The sequence below is a fragment of the Acomys minous genome (genome assembly GCF_964271855.1).
Source record: "Acomys minous genome assembly, chromosome: 1".
Taxonomy (NCBI): domain Eukaryota; kingdom Metazoa; phylum Chordata; class Mammalia; order Rodentia; family Muridae; genus Acomys; species Acomys minous.
In genome coordinates, this window is record NC_140483.1 from 177,729,659 (window position 1) to 177,751,567 (window position 21,909).

The window sequence follows — 21,909 nt, forward strand, 5'->3', positions numbered from 1 at the left end:
CAGTCAGTGCCCTTAACCTCTGAGCCATCTCTCCAGCTGTCATTTTCTATTTTTTAAAACTCGGGGTTAGCCTGCTCTTCCAAGTCCTGACTCAGAAGGTTGTACCTTTGTGTGTTTTTCTTCTCTTTTGTCTCTTTTAGGTGCTGACCAGAGCCTAAGTCTACTCTTTTTGTTATTATTCTCTCTGGCCTTCTTTGCTCTTTCAGCTGCCGTTGATACTGCTTAGCTATGTGGTTTGCTTCTGTGCCTAATTCAAAAAGCATGCCCCTCTCCCTTTCCTTCCCCCTCCCTCTCCCTCCCCATCTCTCTCCCCCTCCCCTTCTCTCTCCCTCCCTCCCTCCTCCATCCCTCCCTCTATCAATCTCCAATAAACTTATCTCTAAGCCTCTACAGAGACAAAAGCCTTTTTGTGCTTCATGGCTCACAATTTATAAGGCTCTCTATGCTGGGCGTGGTGGCGCATGCCTTTAATCCCCGCCTCCCGAGTGCTGGGATTAAAGGCGTTTACCACCACACCCGCCTTAATATTAGGTAATTTCTGAAACTTTCTTAATCTGATGGTTTATATTTGAGGGTGATTGGTAACTTGCCTCTGTTCTATGTCATTTGTTCATAATATCTGAGCTGATTTTTTTGTTTTTGTTTTTTGAGACAGAGTTACTCTGTGTAGCCTTGTCTGTCCTGGACTCTCTTTATAGACCAAGCTGGCCTCAAACTTACAGCAATCCACCTGCCTCTGCCTCCCGAGTGCTGGGATTAAAGGTGTGCGTCATCACCGCCCAGCCATCCGAGTTGATTTTAATACTACATATCCAAGAAATCTACTGCCTATGGTCTATCACTAAGGAACATCTGGTTACTGGGATTACAGTAGCTCACAGAAATCCTTTAATCCCAGCACTTGGGAGACAGAAGGAGGTGGATCACTGTGAGTTCAAGGCCAGCCTGGTCTACAGAGTGAGTCTGGGACAGCCAAAGGCTACACAGAGAAGCCCTGTCTCTAAAAATGGAAAAAAAAAAAAAAAAAAAAGAACAACCCCCCCCCCAAAAAAAAACCAAGCAAAAGTCTGAGCACATATGTGAGATAGGACCATGTGAAAGCCTGGCACAGTGGCACATGCCTATAAACCCAGCACTCAGGGAGGCAGAGGCAGGTGGATCATTGTGAGTTCGAGGCCAGCCTGGTCTACAAAGTGAGTCCAGGACAGCCAAGGCTGCACAGAGAAACCCTGTCTTGAAAAACAAAAACACAAACAAAAGGACCATGTGAGAGGGAGTCAGGCAGTAAAAAAATCAAGCTGAAGCTGAAGCAAGTGGCAGCTTCAGACTGCAAAGTGGTGGATTGACCAAAAAAAAAAAGAAGTGGTGGTTGACAAGAGTGAGGGCAGAGGGCGTGATGCTTACCCACCCCTTCCACCTCTCCCTCTCTGAAGATTTAACCCAATGCATGTTTGAGACAAGGTCTCTCTACGAAGCATTGACTGTCCTTGAACCAGAGATCCGCTCGCCGGTTCCTCGCTTGAGTGTTGAGATTAAAACGTACTCCACTGTGCCTTAGTTCCTCTTACGCGTATGCAAGCGTGAGCCTACATGTATAGTACGTGTACCCTGTGCGTGCCTAGTGCCCAGAGATGCCAGGAGAAGAACTAGAGATGACTGTGAGCCGCTTATGTGGGTGCTGGGAAGCAACCCTGCCTCCTCTGAAAGAGAAGCAAGTGCCGCCTCTCCAATTTTTAAAAATGCTTCAAAAACCATCTCCTGACAGTAACCGACTGTGAACTCCGCTACAGGAAGTGCCGCCGAGGCACCTCACTGTTATACCTCTTTTTCCTTCTTACGCCTTATCAGCAAAAAGTCTTACTCATTCAAAGCAACGGCTTTTGTGTTTCTAGGAAAAGAGAGACTAGAACTCAACTTCGGAACTGGTCTCGTGGGAAAGTAAGAAAGCCACTAATTTTCAGGCCTTTGTGACCATTCAAAACAAAATAAACAAGCAAAGAACCCAGTCTTGTGTCAGGGCAGGGGTCCCCTGGCGCTCCTCCATGAAAGTCCGTTTGGCTGTGGCATACTTCCGCTGGCCAAGCAACTTCCTCAGCCTTTCTCCGCAGATGAGGGACCAGGGCTTCCCAAGCCTTCTCAGGGAAGACAAAGAGGGCATTGCCTAAGGCCTCCTTTCTGAAACTTGGGAGGGAGCTCCTTCAGAAGGCGACAGACTAGCCCTGGTTTAATTTGATTTAGAAAACTAAGGAAGTGTGGGTCCCCCCACCCCCACCCCGTACCAAGGAATTACGAAGCAGGTGGCAGAATCAGTGACTTGCCCTTTCAGCGTGGCATAATCCTGAAGTAATCACAGAATGACGACACACAGCTACGTTTACAAGGACTAAAGACAGCGAAGATTAACATGTGGGGATTAAATTGAACACGTTTTCAGACTAGGCCAAAACTGTCTTTGACTTGTGAGCTTCTGGTTACTAAGATACTGGTAAGTGAGAAGTAAAGATTTCAGAGATGTTGAGGTCCTCAAGTTAATCCCTTTAGGGGTTGAGATTCACAAGAAATTAATATATTTTCCAGTAAGACTCTCTTTGTAGGCGCCACACTGTTTCTTCTTGGATTGAAACAGTAGGCCTTGATTCTAAAGCTGATGACACAGCTTGATTGTAATGCAGTTTTTTGAATTCTGCAAATGCTGGGCTTGAAAAAAAATGAAGGTATGATTGGCTTTTCCCCATGCATTTAAAAGGTATTGATGGGTTTCTTCTGGATAGCTTCTCTCTGTGAATTTTGGCTGCATACATAATTTTGAATTATTAACTTAAAAACCACAAAAAAGCAAAATTAAATTTTAATATAATTTTTAAAGTTTTTATTTGTTTTGTTTTGTTTTGTTTTTAGTTTTATGTGTGTGAGTGTTTTGCCTGCATGTATGAACCACCTACATGCCTGGTGCTCAAGGATGCCAGGAGATGGCATCAGATCCCCTGTGACAAAAGTTGTGACAGTTGTGAGCAGCCATGTGGGAGCTAGAAATCAAATCTAGGTCTTCTAGAAAAGCAGCAAGTACCCTTTTGTTTTTGTTTTGTTTTGTTTTTGTTTTTTGTTTTTTTTCTTGAGACAGGGTTTCTCTGTGTAGCCCTGGCTGTTCTAGATTCACTTTGTAGACCAGGCTGGTCTTGAAATCATAGCAATCCCCTGCCTCTGCCTCTTGAGTGTTGGGATTAAAGGGGTATTCTTGCTTGCCAACTACATCTGCAGTTAACTAAGAACTCAAGTCACTGGACACACCTGTGAGGGGTTTTATTTTCTTGGATCTTCTTTTTTTTTTTTTTTTTTAGTTTTTCGAGACAGAGTCTCTCTGTGTAGCCTTGGCTGTCCTGGACTTCTTGGATCTTCTTAAGTGGAAGGACCCATTCCTAATGTGGGCTTTGCTTTTTTGTCTGCTTGCCTTTGATCTCAGTTCCCTGGCATTAGAACCCATTTCTTTGGGACTCTAACATATAGGAAAGATCATCTGAGACTTCTGGTCTTCTAGACTAAATAACTACTGCATTCCTGGACTTCCTACTAGGAGACAACCACTGTTTGACTATCTGGACCACACACTGTTAGCTACTCTAATAAATTCCACCCTTCCATCCATCTAACACACACACACACACACACACACACACACACACACACACACAGTGTACTCTCATGCACATCCTTGGTCTGCATTGTCTGAGCCATTGGACACACATCTGTAATCCCCAGTACTTGGAAGGTAAAGGTAGGAAGATGAAGAATTCAAGGTTAATTGCTACTATTTGGCAAAAGTTTTTAAAAATTACAAAGTCGGAATGAAACTTTTGAATTCGTCACAGCATTGTTTTTGCTCTCCTGTACTTGAGAGTTCAAGATGAAAATTTGTAGCATTTAATCCTGGGAAAGGTTAGTGACCACAGATTATGTGGTCTATAATGGCTTCATATTAGATTTTCTGGTCTGTAATGGCTTCATTTTAACAACTAGATAGAAAGAAAAAAAGAAAAAGAAAGAAAGATATCCTCTTAGCATACTTGTAAGCAGAAACAAAGCAGAAACATTTACTGTTTATTGACATAAGCAAAGTCGGTTTATCTGTTGGGATTATTACCCTATGCAAAAACCCCACCCCTGCTGATAAGCAAATCCCTTGGGTTGCTACTGTCTTAATAGAGGATCTTAGCTAACAGGCACAAAGCTGTTGTTTTTGTATTTCTATTTTAATGTGATCTTATAAAGCAACATCTCTTTGAAAAAAAATTGAAGGGATTGGGGGAAGGAAAGAAAGTGAAATAGGCCCTAAAGGTTGTGCGCATCCTAAAATGGCGGGATCGCAGCGCATCAGGAAGGACTGCCGAATAGACCTATTAGTAGTGATTGGAGCTGTCAAGAGTCAGTGAAACCGCTGACGCTGAGGTAACCTTCTGCACATGAACTAGACTATGCTTGGTGGCAATCTTGTAAGGAGGTAGGATGACAAAACGGGGGCGGGGGGAGAAAAAAGGAAAAGAAAACCCACCCAAAAAGCTAAGAGAATGCTCGAGAGGACCATGGTTCTGGGGTAGAATAAAATGCCCTGCAAAGGACTGCTAATCCCACGCAGACTTTACTGCTCACCCTTTCCCGCGCACACAGAGTGCTGTTTGCCTCCCACTTAGCTGGGCTGCTCCCTCCACTACATTCCAAGGCACCCCTGGCGTTTTGAGATGCCCTTACACTCAGCTAGTTGGAGTCCTGTGAGAGCCTGAATATGGGACAGAGAGGCAAGAGTTTTGTTTTGCTTTTTGTCTGTTGTTTAGTTTTGTTTGAGACAGGGTTTCTCTGAGCAGCCTTGGCTGTCCTGGACTTGCTTTGTAGACAAAGCTGGCCTCCTCCGCAGAGATCTGCCTGCCTCTGCCTCCCCGAGTGCTGGGATCACAGGCGTGGGCCATCGCACCTGGCTGAGGAGAGTTTTTCTTTCTTTGCTCTTAGATGTTTAATTCTGCGGCTTCTTTCTTCACAGGTCTTTTGGTCCTTTAAGGACCACAGCTGGGCTGGATCAAGTTGAGTCAAGTGAGACTTGAGGCTGTAAAATTCAAAGAGACGTCAGTGTTGGGGAAGGGCAGAGCTTGCCACAGAGACCAGAGTCTGAGGCTCCTTGGATCTTTTTGTTTTGTTTTTCGAGACAAGGTTTTTCTGTGTAGCCTTGCCTGTCCTGGACTCGCTTTGTAGACCAGGTTGGCCTTGAACTCACAGCGATCCGCCTGCCTCTGCCTCCCAAGTGCTGGGATTAAAGGTGTGTGCCACCACGCTTGGCTCATTGGATCTTGGTTAAAACATTTCCCCCTGTGGTGCTCGAGAAGCCTAAATTCGGAAGAACTCAACGCAGTTCTCTTCCTTGACTGATCTGGCTCAAGTGTCCTTACATTAGAGTAGTGTAGGTCCGCTGAAGGAATGAAAACTCTCTCTGAGCCAAAGAATACAGTGTCCGGCGTGCTGGAAATACAGCATTCCAGCTGGACAGTCTGCCTAATGAACCACACCTCGGAAGGAGGGATCACTCCCACGGCGGTAGCTTCACTTTACAGATAAACAGATAGGCAGAATAGTTTGTCCCTGTAGAGATACTGTAGTTTCCTTCCCAGAATTCCCAGTCCCTAAGAAAAGTCCTCAGAGGCCAGTGGTCATGAGGTTCTCCTGGGTCTGTCCATCCTTCTGAGTCTGACTCAGAAGATAGACTTTTCTTTTTTTCTTTTCTTTTCTGTTTTGGTTTGTTTCAGATCGAATTCATGGAAAGTATGACTGAACTGGTTCTTTCCATTCTCCCCACTCGCATTTATTTCACGTAAGTGCCTGAGATAAGAAGGACTCATCATGAGTGGGGCGGTGTGGTCCACGCCTGTAATCCCTGCACTCAGGGAGGCAGAAGCAGGTGGATCTGTGTGAGTTCGAGGCTAGTCTGGTCTACAAAGCGAGTCCAGGACAGCCAAGAATACACAAAGAAACCTTGTCAGGAAAAAAAAAAAAGTCTGAGGTGGAGGTAAACACAGAATTGTAGCCAAGGAAGCAGCAAGAGCATCGCTTCCTCCTTTTGTACACATTGTCTAAAAATGCAAGTCAGAATCAAGAACACATTTACTTCTTCCTAAGAGTCACTTACATAAGAGAAATCTGTTTCAGCAAGACTCAAAGGCTAGCACTCCAACCACATCCGCATCTATCTGGGAAAGATCTGGCAAAGAGAAGAGAGAGGGTCTGAGACTGACTTAAGTTAAGGGCAGGCAAACTATAGTTTGTGGACCAAAGACACCACCCTCTGAGTTAATGGGCTAAGGAAGGCTTTTACATTTAAAAAGAAAAAAAATCCACTTCATTACATCCTGTCAAATCAAGGAAAGAAGATGACATCTGAGGCTTTAAGTTCATTTCTCAGGAAGAACAGAGGACAGTGAACTTGCTTTTCAGACAGTAGAGTGTGAATTGTTTTGCTATATTAAATAGCAAAATGTGCTATGTACTTATCAAGCAGTGACCTACAAATGTCCAAAAGACTGCCCTGTACGTTAACTCTTCCAGATTCTAGACAGTATTCTCAATCTGCAGGAAGGGAAATGTTAGAAAAATAACATTTATGCTGGACCATTTCATCACAGCAGGATTTTTTCACACACACAATTTAAAAAAACAAAAACAAAAAAACCGAGGAGCTGAAACCAAAGAACATCTCTGAAGGTTGGCTTTGTTATCCATGAAATGAAAGCTGTTTGCTGATGTAGCTTTCCAGACTGTTAGCATCTCTGTAAGAACTTACCTGCAGAGTTACAACACCAGGAACAAGCATGGTCCATTAACCTAACCCAAACCACCACAACCATAAGAACACAAGGACATGAGGGCTGCAGAAATGGCTCAAGGGTTAAGAGCACACACCACTCTCTCTTTTTGTTGTTGTTGTTTTGTTTCCTTTTGTTTTTCCAGACAGAGTTTCTTTGTGTAGCCTCATCTGTCCTGGACTTGCTATGTAGACCAGGCTGGCCTCGAACTTGCAGAGATCCACCTGCCTCTGCTTCCTCAGTGCTGGGACGTAAATCCAGCTTTAAGGACCCTTACTCCTTTTTCTGGCCTCTGTGAGCAACTGCATTCACATGTTCGTGCGCGCACACACACAAATTAAATTAAAATATTAAAACCCAAATCAACAAACAAACACAAAAACAATGCAATCCTGTAATCCCAGCACTGAGAGAGGCAGAGGCAGGCGGATCTCTGTGAGTTCGAGGCTAGCCTGGTCTAGGAAGCAAGGACAGTCAAGGCTACACAGAGAAACCCTTTCTCGAAAAAACAAAACCAAAAACAAAGTAAACAATCTTTAAATGGTTTTCCTTAGCTCTTGAAGAATCGACAGATATTAGCAATGTTATTAAAGAAACCAGTGCTGGTGCTGATGAAATAGGTCAGTGGGTAAAGGTGCTTGCTGCCAAACCTGATGACTTGAGTTCAGTTCCTAGGACCCACATGGTATAAGGAGAGAACCAACTACCACAAGTTGTCCTCTGTCTTCCATGCCTGTGCATGGCACATGTGTGTCCCTCTAAAACTAAACATAATTAAAAAAACAAAAAACAAAAAAGTTAAAGGGAGTCATTGCTGCATTTAAAACAAGATTTGACTCTATAAATTGTCTGTGTAGAGTAATTACAGGTCAATGTATTTAAAAAAATTTTTTTATTCTTTGAAAGTTTCATACATTTTATACAATTTTATTTTGATCATATCTATCAACCACTGTCGCTTTCTAATTCCCCCTAGGGTCCCCCCACTCCTACCTCACGCCCTCTTTCTTGTTGTTGTTATTAATAATCCCCATGAGTCCAATTAGTGCCGCCCATATGCATGTAGGCAGAGTGCCATGCACTGGGGTATGGGCAACCTACTAGCAGCTAAGGCCCCAAAGGAGAGCGACAGTCTCTCTTTTGTCAATAGTGCCAGTACAACCCGAAGCACCATTTGCTGAGATGCACTCTACCTGATAATGCTAAAAGTTCATGGGAGCAGAGAAGGCACAGAAGGCAAGTGTATGCAGCTTGTGAAAGGTTCGTGTTTGCTGATAGTTTTCAGCAAATGTTTACACCAGTTATATGGTTTGCATTTGTTTTGTTTTGTTTTGTTTATGAGGCAGGGTCTCCATATGTAGCCCTTGCTGACCTGAAGCTCACCATGTAGGCTGGACTTGGACTCACAGAGATCTGCTTCCTTGTATTTTTCTTGTGCTAGGGTTAAGGGCATGTGCCACAACGCCCAGCAGGAAAACCTCTCTAAGCCACTATTATTGAACAGGAATGGTGTTGAAAATTAACATTTGCTTTAGATTTGGTTATGTTTCTCAATGTGGAATCACAAGGCAGACATGGCTTATATGCACATCTCAGTCTACGATAAAGTCATCCTAACAGCTAATGCTGTTTCCATCACACGCAATGTCAAGCTGCTTTATACATGCTCTGTGCCATCAGGGCTTTAAAAAGAAGCAAGATTTCCATTTCTGCAAAAACTTGCAGATGATATGATTTTACGCTCAAACTATGGTTCCAACATAATTTCTTGGGATCTTAATGCAAATGGGAAAGACATTTCCATACATCAAAATGCATTTAAGAAAGTAGATACATATAAATGCAAGAACATGGTGGCTTCACAGATTGGAAGAATATCACCAAAATAGGCACATTACCCAAGACAATCTACAGATTTAATATAATCCCTATGAAAAATCCCAAGGATATTACTTACAGAAGTAGAAAACTAAAATCCCAGAATTTGTATTGAACCATCAAAGGGCCTCCAAATGCAAAGCAAGAACCAGGCAAGACGTGTTGTACTTCATGACTTCGGTGCATTACGAAGCTATGATGATCGAGGTAGCATCAGATTAGGGGTCAGGCATGGTGGTAAAGAACTAAAACTTGGGATTCCATCTCCAGCACCAGAAAGGCAACAAGAGAATATGCACCTGTATAAAATAGGAGGGGGAGGGGCTGGAGAGATGGCTCAGAGGTTAAGAGCACTGGCTGTTCTTCCAAAGGTCCTGAGTTCAATTCCCAGGAACCACAAGATGGCTCACAACTATCTACAAGGACATCTTGTGGCCTCTTTCTGGCCTGCAGGTGTTACACGCAGGCAGAGCGTTGTATACATAATAAATAAAAAATTTTTTAATTAAAAAAAAATAGGAGGGGGAAGGAAGGGTTGTGAGACCCTCACCTGAGTATCCAGCCACCAAACCCAATCACATGTAAGTCATCCTGTCCTACTTGTGTGTGATTTGGGGGAAGGGCTAGAGTGTGTAGGTGGGGAAGAAAGGTTCCGTCTAGGAAGTCATGGAGAAGCCATCATCCCTGCTGGGTATAAACCTTCCATTGTGGCTACTTTAAGGGCTCCTGTGCTCCTACCCATAATCCTCATCCATTGCTCTCTATGTAAGCCTAATAAACTCATTGGTTCCCCTGGGTGAACTTTCGAATGATGCTTTTTGTTTTGGGGACCTTAGCAAGAGGGGTAGATATGTATGTCACTCCCAGGGAGGGAATTTTAGTTATAAATTCCAACAGAAATGAAATTAGTATCTTATATTGATATGTATCCTCATTATTCATGAGAATAGGAAGATAAAAGGAATAACCCAATGTCCACCAATGGATCAATGACAACAAGAGCCATGTATTCAAGGTTTTCTTATTGTCCTGTTTGCTTTTGGTTTTATTTGCAGTGCTATGGAGCAAAGCCAGGATCTTCTAACTGCTAGTCAAGCTTTCTAGCACTGAGATAAACCTCTAGCCCCCTCGGTGGTGTTGATTCCCTCCAACCCCCCCCCCTTTTTTTTTGAGGCACAGGGTCTTTTCTAAAAATTATTTATTTATTTATTATGTATACAGTGCTTGACAGAAGAAAGCATGAGATCACATTATAGATGGTTGTGAGCTACCATGTGGTTGCTGGGAATTGAACTTAGGACCTGTGGAAGAACAGTCAGTGCTCTTAATCTCTGAGCCATCTCTGCAGCCTGAGGCCCAGGGTCTTTTTTTATTTTTATTCTTATTTTAATTTTTTTTATTTTAAGACGGGGTTTCTCTGTGGAGCCTTGGCTGTCCTGGACTCCCTTTGTAGACCAGGCTGGCCTCGAACTCACTGTGATTTGCCTGCCGCTGCCTCCCGAATGCTGGGATTAAAGGTGTGCACCACCACGCCGGGCCCCAGGGTCTTATAATGCAGCTCTGACTGACCTGGAACTCACTCTGTAGACCAAGCTGGCTTTGCATCCGTAGCCTTTACTTCCCACATGATGGGGTCAAAAGCAGGTGCTACCACACCCAGCACCTCACATATATAAATATTAAATCACTATTATATCAAGAAGGATTAAAAACCAGACGTAAGAAAAACTACTCTCATTTCATTTCTTCGGTGAGATCTTGTGAAGGAGCAGTTCTGGACCATAAGATAGTACTATTATCAGAGGGGCTACCTGACTTTGGGCTTTCAACTTCAAAATGGCAGTAGCCTATATTGTTTCAGGAGCTTTTCAGGCCTCTTGAACTAATCAAATTCATAGGGAGATCTCTATATCCGGCTTTGAGATTTTTGTTTAAAAGCCTGTGGTTTCAGGAATGGAGAGACAGTTCAGTGCTGGCAATTGAAGTGCTGTTCTATTGTGATACCCTTCTCCCCCCACCCCCATCCCCCATCCCCCCTGCCCTTTTTTTTTTTTAGGGGTGTGACTGGTTACAGTTACTAGATACATTTGGCTGATTCATCCCTACTGTTCTACCTCACACTGTTCAAGATACCAGGCCTGTGACTAAGGGCATCTCAGATCAGCCTTGCTTCTAACTGAGTGCAGGCAGATAAACAGACCAGGAAGAAATCACCAAAGCCAGCCTGGATAAGAAGATGTCCCTGGGCAGCCCATAGAAGCCTGAGGAGGAAAGCATGGTTATCACTTTGTAAGGTCCCCCCCCCCCCTTTCTTTCTTTTTCTTTTTTTCTGAGACAGGGTTTCTCTGTGTAACAGCCCTGGCTGTCCTGGACTTGCTTTGTAGACCAGGCTGGCCTCGAAGTCAGGTTGATCCGAGTGCCTCTGCCTCCCAAGTGCTGAGATTAAAGGGGAGCACCACCACGCCCGGCTACGTTGTAAATTCTCTTAGACAGCAAAAGCTAGCTGTTGCAGGCGATGAGGGCATACCTTCTTTTTCTCTCTCCTTTGTGCCCTAGGAGTTGACCTGTGTGAATTTTCACCAGATCAGGAGAGAGGGAAAGGGGAGATTTACTTCCGTCAGCCCCTTCTTGTTGCATCACTAGTGCCTGACGCGTTTCTTGATCAAATGTCTTTCTTCCTGAGAGATAGTGTTACACAGGCAGCTTCTTCCTACTGTACTACCTGTGCGCAGGAGCGATTTGGGATTGCCCCTATTAAGTCTCCCTTGTGATCTTTTAAAAATCCTGCCTAGAGCCCTGTTAGAGTCTCTTATTAACTTCTTCCAATTTCCCTAATTTGATTATGCCATCTGTTTCTTGCTGGGACCCTGACTGAGAAGTAGGCCTTATCCAGAAAGCAACATCTTGGCAACAGTCTGAATGATCCATCAGAGTGAGTCATGAGGAGAGCTGGGGGAAACGCCAGGTTCCTGCAGGAGTGAGGAAGGAGAGTGACTAAGGTCCAGAGAGCTGGAGGGTGTGGACAGAAAAGTCGAGACGGCGATGTGTGTGACCAGCATAGAGGTGCACGGCCCAGGGCAGGTAAACCATCCACGGTATAACTGGCCTGTGGAAGGACTTTGGCTTTTATTTTGAGTGGAACAAGGACAATTGGAACTACATGCATCTAATTAAATCCAATGAGTTTGCTTTCCGTTAGGGGCTGACAGAGGCTCTCTGTGACTCAGTAGTGAATTTCTCCTCCCAGCGCCGAGCCTGCTGATGAATGTGTGGGCGTGCTCTGTCAGCCCAGCATGCTTGGGTGCAAGTTCAAGGCTTTGTGTCTCCCTTGATGCTGCGGTGACATGACCTCTCTTTACAGTCGGGATTCAGACTACAGTGTCTTTTTTTTTTTTTTTTTTTTGTTAGCATATTCTTTTCAGTTCTGCTAATGATTTGGGAGTGGACACATTTTTCTTAACTCCCTTTCTTTTTTTTGTTGTTGTTAGAGTCAATAGGCTCTTCTAGGCCGGCTTCAAAAACTCCTTATCTAAAGGGCCTTGTACAATAGAGAACCAACTGCCTAACTACTTCAGGCAGAAGAAAGCAAGGCATTTAACAGAGAATACAGTCTGCCTGCCTACCTCTTAGAGACGGTGGATGTTGTCCTGACTATTTAAAAAGCAAGAAGGGGCTGGGGAGATGGCTCAGCAGGTAAAGGCACTTGGCACCAAGCCTGATGATCTGAGTTGAATCTTGGGGACCACTTGGTGGAAGAAGAGAACTGACTCCTACAAGCTGTTCTCTCATCTCCGCACTCACACAATATATAACAGTGATTAAAAAAAAAAACTTAGAAAGCAAGGCATTCATTTGAGTGTGCACTATGTGCATACAATAGCATATAGGCTTGAACATGTTTTGATTATTTCATGGCTATTTCTTTCTTTTTTTTTTTTTGGTTTTTTGGATAAGCACCATTTTTTTTTAAACTTTATTTTTAAAATTTTATTTTTAATTTTATTAATTTATTCCGATGAAAACTCAATTGTTATCCTATCACTTATATCCTCTCATTCTTCCCTCCTTCCTTCCAGGGTTTCTCTGTGTAGTCTTGGCTGTCCTGGACTTCCTGTGTAGACCAGGCTGGCCTTGAGCTCACAGAGGTTTGTCTGCCTCTGCCTCCCAAGTGCTGGGATTAAAGGCATGCGACACCACACCCGGCACATGGTTATTTCTATGAAAGCTGACATGAAATATAGATCATTGTCTCATTTGCACATTTGAGTCTAGTCTGAGAGCCACAGGGAGATCCTGTGTGCTTGTGTTGGTAGTGCTGGGGGAATAGTACAATGTCTAGAAAATAGTAGTTTTTGAAACGGAATACATTTATGAAAAATCAGTGTGTTTTCTAGCCTAGTATATGACATACATTTCAGTCTCATGTTAGTGAAAGGTTCGTCCATGTTTGGATCTCTTTCTAGTTTCAATGTTCTTCTGGATGCGAACTTGAACTCCAGAGTAAGTTGACTCCACGTAGCTCTGGACTGAACCTTTCACCTTGCAATTCCTGTTTGCTATTGTTTTATTATTATTATTATTATTATTATTATTATTATTATTAATGATTACTTTTTGGGTCTTTGAGACAGGGTTTTTCTGTGTAACAGCCATGGTTATCCTGGACTTACCGAGATCCGCCTTCCTCTGCCCCCCGCAGTGCTGGGATTACAGGCCTGTGCTACCACTGCCTGGCTCATCCTGCAATTCCTATGCTGATAGCTAACTTCCAATGCAATATATTTAAGAGCTGGGGCTATAATGCTAGAGCAATTGTCTAGCACATGCAAGGCCTTGGGTGAGCCCCAACCTTGGGGTAGGGGAAGGGAAGGGATTAGGTTATAATGGCTCAACCTCATGGGTAGGATTGGTGTCCTTGTAAGAGATGTTTCGCCAGGCTTTATGAGGCATGTCTGTGACCCCGTCACCTGGGAGGCTGAGGCAGGGGAATGATGGGTCAAGGTCAACCTGAGATATATGGTGCTTTGGGTGTGAGCTTGGGCCACATAGTGAGACCCTGAGGCAAGCAAAAGGGAAGGGTATGGGGTAGGAGGAAAGGGCTGGAGAGGGTTCCAGCACCGTGGTAGAGCACATGCTGAGAACACAGGGAGCCCTCAGTTTGACCTTTCTTTCTTTCTTCTTTCCTTCCTTCCTTCTTTCTCCCCCCCCCCCCCACCTCCCCGGAGACAGGGTTTTTCTTGACTGTCCTGGACTCACTTTGTAGACCATGCTGGCCTCCAACTCACAGCGATCCACCTGCCTCTGCCTCCCTAGTGCTGGGATTAAAGGCATGTGCCACCATGCCCGGCTAAGCACCATTTTTTTTAACTTTATTTTTTAAATTTAATTTTTAATTTTATGAATTTATTCCGATTAAAACTCAATTGTTACCCTATCACTTATATCCTCTCATTCTTCCCTCCCTCCCTCCCTCCCGCTTTCACCCTATTCCCCTCCCCTAGGCCTAAGACCGAGGGGGACCTCCTCCCCCACTATATGGTCATAGGCTATCAAGTCTCATCTTGGGAGCCTGCTTATTCTTTATTTGAGTTCCACCAGGCCTCCCCACCAAAAGGAGGTGGTCAAATATAGGGCACCAGAGTTCATGTCTAAGTTAGTCCGTGCTCTCCACATGACTGTGGAGAATGTCCTGTCCATTGACTAGATCGGAGTAGGAGTTCGATGTTTACTACTTGTACTGTCCTTGGTTAGTGCAGTAGCTTGAGCAGACCTCACTGGGCCCCAATCCACCCTTCATGATGTTCTTCTTGTAGGTTTCTAGGACCCTCTGGAGCCTTCTATTTCCCCATCTCCTATATTTGTCTTTCCTAGAGTCCCAGTGGGATGTCCTCACATCTATCCGAATGTCCTGGTAAGTGAAGACTTTCATGGGACATGCTTTTCGGGCTAGTGCCCAATTATAAGTGAGTATATACCATGCTAAGCACCATTCTTTAGTAGGCAGTATTTTCCCCCAAGGTCCTCAACTTCCAGCTCTAGAGGCAGACAATTTATTAAGAATATCGTGTCTGGGGTCAGATTTTGGCTTTGCTATCAGTTAAGTATATATACAGCCTTGATCAAATTGTTTCACACTTTGTGCTTAGGTTTCCTTATTTGTAAAATGTAACTACTCTACTATTCAGTTTGGTCTGTGAATTAAGTAGATATCTTTTTTAAAAAAATATTTATTTTTTTATTTTATGTACCTTGGTGTTTCGCCTGCATGTATGTCTGTGTGAAGGTGTCAGATCTTGGAGTTACAGATGGTTGTGAGCTGCCATGTGGGTGCTGGGATTTGAACCCGGGTCCTTCAGAAGGGCAGTCAGTGCTCTTAACCGCTGAGCCATCTCTCCAGACCCTAAATAGATGTCCTTAAAACAGTGCTATGGATATAGCAACATGTTCAATTAGGACCAAGGAGCCTGGAGAAACACAGGAATAAGCCAGCTATAGTGGCAAAGGCCTTTAGTCCCAGGACTTGGGAGGCAGAGGCAGGCAGGTGTCTGTGCATTTGAGGCCAGCCTGGTCTACACAGAGAATTCCAGGGCACTCAGAACTACAAAGTGAGACCCTGACTTGAAAAAGCAAATGCTGGAATAGATGAAGAAAAAATAAAAATGTTCCTAAAATTTGTACTTAATGTATGTGGAAAACTGATGGTGATATTATCAAACTAATAAAACCAAAAAGGCAATTATGAACCTCACAGAACTCCCATCTCTCCAAGGACAAAAGAGATTGAATACAGGAGCAGGTTCAAAAATAATTTAGATAAATTCTTACAGAATGAACGCATTATAAGTTATTGGGAGGTCTAGAGGTGGTCTGTGGCATATAATTACTTCTCTGAGGTGAAGTGCAGAAAACCAAGAATTTCCTGGTATCAGATTATAATGGCCTTATGCATTTAACTTAGGAAATTGCTTGCAAAGTTCCGACTGTAGAACCATAGAATTAGAATCTCCAGAGATGGTACCCAGGCTTCTCTTACAGCTTCCTAATGCTCCTAAAAGGGCATGGGAGTTCAGAAACAGATAACAGACTTCTATTCCTTTTAACGTCTGTATTTATCTTTTTAAAAAATTATTGTTATTTAATGCAGTTGTTTTCGTGTCTACTGCGTTGTGCCAGGTGTCACAGACTTCTTTGGGACCATCCCTCCCTATTTCGTTAAAGAAACCGCTAGACTATAATAAATATTAGGTAACAATAACACTCATAGTATAGTTCTTTGAACCAGCTCTCCTTAGATCAAATCAGCAGAATTCCCTGGGCCTAGATGACTATACAAGTAGAAGGACCGGCGCGGCAGGGAGAAGTGAAGTCACTGAACAGTAGCTACAGGAAGCTACTCTTGGCTGGCTCTCTGCTTTAAAATTTCCGAGCCCTTGGCATTATTAGTCCCCATTCCACCCTCGCCCTCCTGCTTCACAAAATCTCCAGATATCTAGAAGCTGTCCTGCATTTCCCAAAGCTGCCCAGAGGCAGGCTGCCAACAGGACCCCGTGGCTCTGTGCAGTGGCATCTGTAGACAGGACCTTTGATCCCGCGCCCCACGTCGTCAGCCATAGCACGAAGCTCAGGTTGCAGCGCTGCGACTAAAGGGCTGGGCTGGGGCTTCACCAGCTGCAGTGAGCCACCTAACCCTAAATGCGCATGCGCCGGAGCGGGGCGGGCGCCCCAGCCGAGGAGGCGGGACTGGTTCTTAAATTTGGCTTCTCATTGGCTCTCTCCGCCAGACCCCGCCCCCCGGGTGGCGGAGGCGGTGCGCGAGCCACGTCTGGCTGCCGTGCGGGCTGCGCCTGTAGCAGAAGTAAGGTAAGCCGTGCGGCGTGGTCGGCTGTCCACGGTTGCAGCCGCCGGGTGGGCAGTCGCCGCATCGGGGCCACCTGCAACCGCAGCCACTGGCGCGATGGTGGCGGAAGCTGGAGGATTCGGGTTGGGGTGCAGGCCGGCGGCAGAGCATGTGGCGGCAGGGCCGGGGCGGCGCGGGAGGCGGGCAGAGCATTTGACCTGCTGCCCCTTCTGCTGGCCCATCGGGGCGCCCGGCTCCGGGAGGACCTGGCCATGAGCAGTTCCGGGGTCGGCGGCGCCGCCAGGGCCGGGTGGCTGTGGAGGGGCTGGGCGGCCCGAGCTGCCCGCGCGATCCGCCTGGCTTACCTGCCTCAGGGTGCAGTTGTTCCCCGCCTCTTGACCTGGTCTTTGATGGGGGCAACGCAAGGGATTATGGTGCCCTCCTGTCCGGCTTGGGATAACTGTCTATTCCCCGGGACCCAGTTGCAGGTTATGTCCACCTTAATGCAAAGGCTTTTGGGTGAGCAGAGGTTTTCTGACTCAGGTCTCAGGTTGTGAAGGGTTTATATGTGGGGCTTCTGAGTGTCCAGCAGCTAGGTGGAGGTTTGCTGGCACCTGCCGACGTGTAGCACTTACCCCGAGTTTGTTTCAGCCATGGTGCCCTGACCCCTTATTTGGATGTTTGGGGGATTCAGTGGAGTCATCCTTACTCAGTCATTGACTCATTCATTGCAAACTTTTAGAATGAGTTCCTTCCTTGATCGACATTCTCAGGCCTTTGCTTTCAGCTAATATGCCAGTGCTAGTGTCTGAGTTGACAAGATTTGAGATGGAGGTTTTTGCTGTTGTTGTGGTTCATAATCAGAGCCTAGATTTAGATGCAAAAGGTGAGGCTCATTCGGAGGTTCAATTTACCTTCTAATAAACCTCTGACTTTGAGGGGTAATCCTAGTAACTGCCACTGACGACCACAGACAGATGGGCTTCCCAGGGGAAAAGGAAAGGGATGATGTGATTACGAGTATTCTGTAATTTTCGACTGTTTAAGGAGAGATGGGCATACAGGAAGAGATTTACTGTACAGCGTTAGCAGTTGGGAACCAACTAAATTAAAAACACATGGCATATCTTATGATTACGTACTTTATGCTTGAGGGACAAGTGATCCTGTTCAGACACGGTTTTGACTGGCAAGCGAGGCCATGCTTGCAGTTTTGATTGGCATCCAGTTTCTGCAAAGAAAGAACCATGACTCATCAAAAGTTTGAAGTGTAATAATCATGAACTTCTTTAGTTACATAGAAAGGTGCTCTATAGCGACAACTGGGCAAGAATGCAATTTTAAAGCTCTGGACTTGCTTTGGTAATAAGTAAATAGCCAAAATATCTGCCTAACCTATTTATCAAGTTAATCTTATTAATAGTTACCGTTCTTTCCTTCTCCATATCTTGCTTAATTTTTTTTCTGTTCTTTTAATTAAAAGTATTTAAACATTTGTTGTATCATGTTAATTTTTGGTGTGTTTTAATTGCTTGATGGTTCTAATTGAGACCTGATAACCCAAAAGTAAATACATTGTTGCTTTAGGGTAAAAAATACCTGTAGAGATATAATAGGTTTTTCATATGGTGATTGATTAATGGTAATTACAAGTAGAACAGTTTGCCCTTTTCTAGTATAAATTGATTTCAAAGGTAATTATTCTGATTATCCTGTGCCTTTTGACAGTGTCCATAAACTGTTAGTTGAATTAATATTAGGGGTGTAAGTCTATTACAGTCACAATTAGGAGTATAGTATCTATAGCTCTCTCATGTGATAAAATACAGCCTAGTTTTAGAAGTATACTTTAAATCTGTGATTCATAAATAGCAATAAATTAGGTGGAGCTTATATGTACCATTTCCATCACATAAAATAAGAATTGCTAAGCTAATAGGACAAGTGTTATTTGTCAGTTTATTCTATTTAAATGATTTCAAACTTTTCCAAAATGTAAATCCCACTAATTTTCAAATACTAGATTAAAACATTTTAAAGTGTGGTCTCTTAATTTTGTAAATCTGTTTCACGTCACATTGAAAGTAATACAATAGCATTTGTGATTTTTATCATTTTGCTAATTTATAATTTCACTCATTCACTCAGCCTGAGTATGTATCTATTTGTCTTATTATTTGTTTACTTGTGTAGATGAGAATGCCTTTGAGCTTCTGATTCTCTTGCCTCAACCCACACAGTGCTGAGATTAAGGCAAGCGGCATCCTTTGTGACTTATATTTTGCAGGGATTGAAATCAATACCTTAAAAAAAGGTGGTGTTATTGTTGTTGTTGTTATTGTTATTATTATGTGTTTATGTACATGAGCCCAGGAGCCTGAGAAAGTCAGAGCGCCTGGGTCTTGGAGCTGTAGGTAGCTTGTGAGCCACCTGATGTGAGTGCTAGGAGCCGAGCTAGAGCGCTCTAGACGAGCGTTAGGTAATCTTAGCCCTTAGGCCGTCTCTCTAGGCATCTGAGTATGCTGATCACACAGACACCTTAACTTATGAAGAGGTTATAGCACAAATATTTTACTGTAAATTGATAATAGTGTACACTAAAAGCTGTGCTTAAGAAGAGTGAGCACGAGGTGTAATTGTGTGGTGAAGACTAGGTGGCTTTCTGTGAGTTCGAGGCCAGCCTGGTCTACAAAGTGAGTCCAGAACAGCCAAGGCTACACAGAGAAACCCTTTCTCGAAAAACAAAAACAAAACAAGACAATAAAACCAAAATAAATAGAATCTGGGAGTGGTGGCCTCTGGTCATAATCCTAATGCAGGGAAGGTGAGGACAGGTGGGTCCCTGAGTCTTGGTGCCCTGCCGGCCCTCCTAGCCTACGTGTCCAATTCCGGCCACTGAAAACCCCGTCTCAAACAAAACATACAGATCACCAGAGGGATGACAGCCTCTACCTGCACACGTACACAGGTACACGTTCATGTATACCCATACACATACATGTGCATCTGTGTGCACACGTACATATACTCCATGTATAATACGTAGTTTACTGACCATGGGTTAGGAACAGTATACTGTGGACTATGGGTTGTCAACCTCGTGACCCAGTGGCTGGCTGAAGCTGCTGCTTCCCAGAGAGCCCAGCCTCTTATGTCATGCTCCAGCTGAGGAAAGGGTTAAAAGCAAAACTTGAGGTACACTTTCTACTGAATGTGTCTCGTTCTCACGTAATTGTGAAGCGGAAAAGAAACACCAGTCAGACCATTTTAGATTGTGATACCTTTGACTTTAAAGTCTGTATAGTTCTGAGAGCTGTGATGTGTACTTGTCTATAGTCTTGGGTATTCAGGGAGTTGAGGCTAAGAGGATTGCTTGTGCCTAGGATTTTGGTACATACCCACAAACAGTGAGACACCCCTGTCCCCCATCCCTTATATAACTAAAAAAATAAAAAAACTGCACAAGGCTGGGTGGCGGTGGCACACACCTTTAACCCCAGCACTTGGGATGCAGAGGCCAGTGGATCACTGAGTTGGAGGCCAGACTGGTCTACAAATTGAGTCCAGGACAGCCAAGGCTACACAGAGAAACTCTATCTCAAACAAACAAACAAAAAAACCAAAAAGAACAAAACCAAAACAGAACAAAACAAAAAAAAGCTCTCATTGTTTATGATGAGAAAGCATTTATTTAGAACAAAGGAAGGTGAGAGTCCAAACTGCATGTCTGTCTGTCTATCTATCTATCTGAGATATAGTCTCACTGTGTGGACCAGGCTGGCCTTTAAACTCACCGAGATCCACCTACCTCTGCCTCCTGAATGTTGGGCTTATATATTTATTTGTCTTTTAAATGACTTACCTTTTCACTTGCCCAGAGACCAATGAACTATTCCATCCAAACCTGTAAACTGAGTATTTTAGTTCTTTTTAGTGTTCCACAGTATATCTTCTGTTCTCTATTCAGTCAGATGAGCAATTACTTGCTAATTTTGGCTGATAAACATGTTGGATAAATGTTACATTTGTAGGTGCTACAGTAGTTTTATATCCTGCTGTATGCTATTTTCTTTCTTAAGTCTTAGCACTTGGGAGGCCGGAGCAGGTAGATCTTTGTGAGTTTAAGACTAGCCTGGGTAGTGAGTTCCAGGAAAAAAACTCACTTCCTAATCATAAACAGAAAAACTGTTTTCAAAAACTGTCCCAGTTGGGCGTGGTGGCGCACGCCTTTAATCTCAGCACTCGGGAGGCAGAGGCGGGCGGATCGCTGTGAGTTCGAGGCCAGCCTGGTCTACAAAGTGAGTCCAGGACAGCCCAGGCTAACACAGAGAGACCCTGTCTCGAAAAACAAAACAAAAAACAAAACAAAACAAACAAACAAAAAAAAAAAAAGAAAGAAAGAAAGAAAAAAAAAAAAAAGAAAAGAAAAAAGAAAAAAACTGTCTCCAAAAACAGAAAAACGGTTTCCTTTGCCCCATTTGCTTTCAAGATTTACTTTTTTTTCATTTTGACTACATAACTACAGCTTCAGTTTCTAGTCTGTCCTGTTAAGACATACTTAGTGAGTGGAAATAGAGGAAAGGATTTAAATTATTTTGAGTTTAGAAGCCCTTAAGTAAATGGAACTTTTGTCTTATATGGGTGTGCGTGCATGTTTGTGTGCGGGTACAGGAGAGCATGCCGTGGACACATGTGAGCCACTGTCATGGGTGCTGGGAACTAAGCTCAGGTCCTCTGAATGAGTAGACTGTACTCTTAACCATAGAACCATTTCTCCAGCCTGGATTAGAGGCTTTAAAAAAAGAATGGATATGTAGGGCTTAGGCTGATCTGGAACAGCAAGCAGTGTGTTGGGTGCCTCACCTATCTGGATGTTGGTACAGCTGATAACTTATGAGGGAGGAGACGTAGAGAAGAGGCAGACATATGATCTTGGTTTCTGAAGGTTTTCAGTGCCTGCGGTCGTGGTCAGAGGACACGAGAGGCACGTGGATGTCATCTTCTCGAAGGAACAGGGTTGAGAGGGTAAGTGGTGTGGAAACACTTTCCTGCATCTTGAAGTTCAGAAGGTTGATTTGTCTTTGATGTGGGCCACCAAGGATGGAATGATGGAATGTTTAGTTTTCACCCAGTCGTGGAGATAGGCGAGCATCTCTCTCTGTCTCTGTCTCTGTCTCTCTCCTCTCTCCTCTCTCCCCTCTCCCCTCTCCCCTCTCCCCTCTCCCCTCCCCCCCCCCCCTCTCTCTCTCTCAGGATTGGTTCCCTAGGGGAGCATCTTATGAAGAGTCAAGGATGCAAGAACGACTGGCTCAGGCTAAAGTGCCTGCTGCTCATGCGCAAAGACCGGAATTGGGA

The 21,909-nt window shown here is 44.1% G+C and overlaps 1 protein-coding gene across 3 annotated transcripts in view; it reads left to right on the forward strand.

Moving 5' to 3' along the window:
* Positions 1–16,501: 16,501 nt before the first annotated feature.
* FOCAD (focadhesin) overlaps positions 16,502–21,909 on the forward strand; it is a 301,056-nt gene continuing 295,648 nt past the window's right edge. For all 3 annotated transcript variants that reach the window (XM_084773534.1, XM_084773535.1, XM_084773537.1), the window contains exon 1: positions 16,502–16,577. The gene's annotated coding sequence lies outside the window, so the exon portion shown is untranslated. The remainder of the gene's footprint in view (positions 16,578–21,909) is intronic.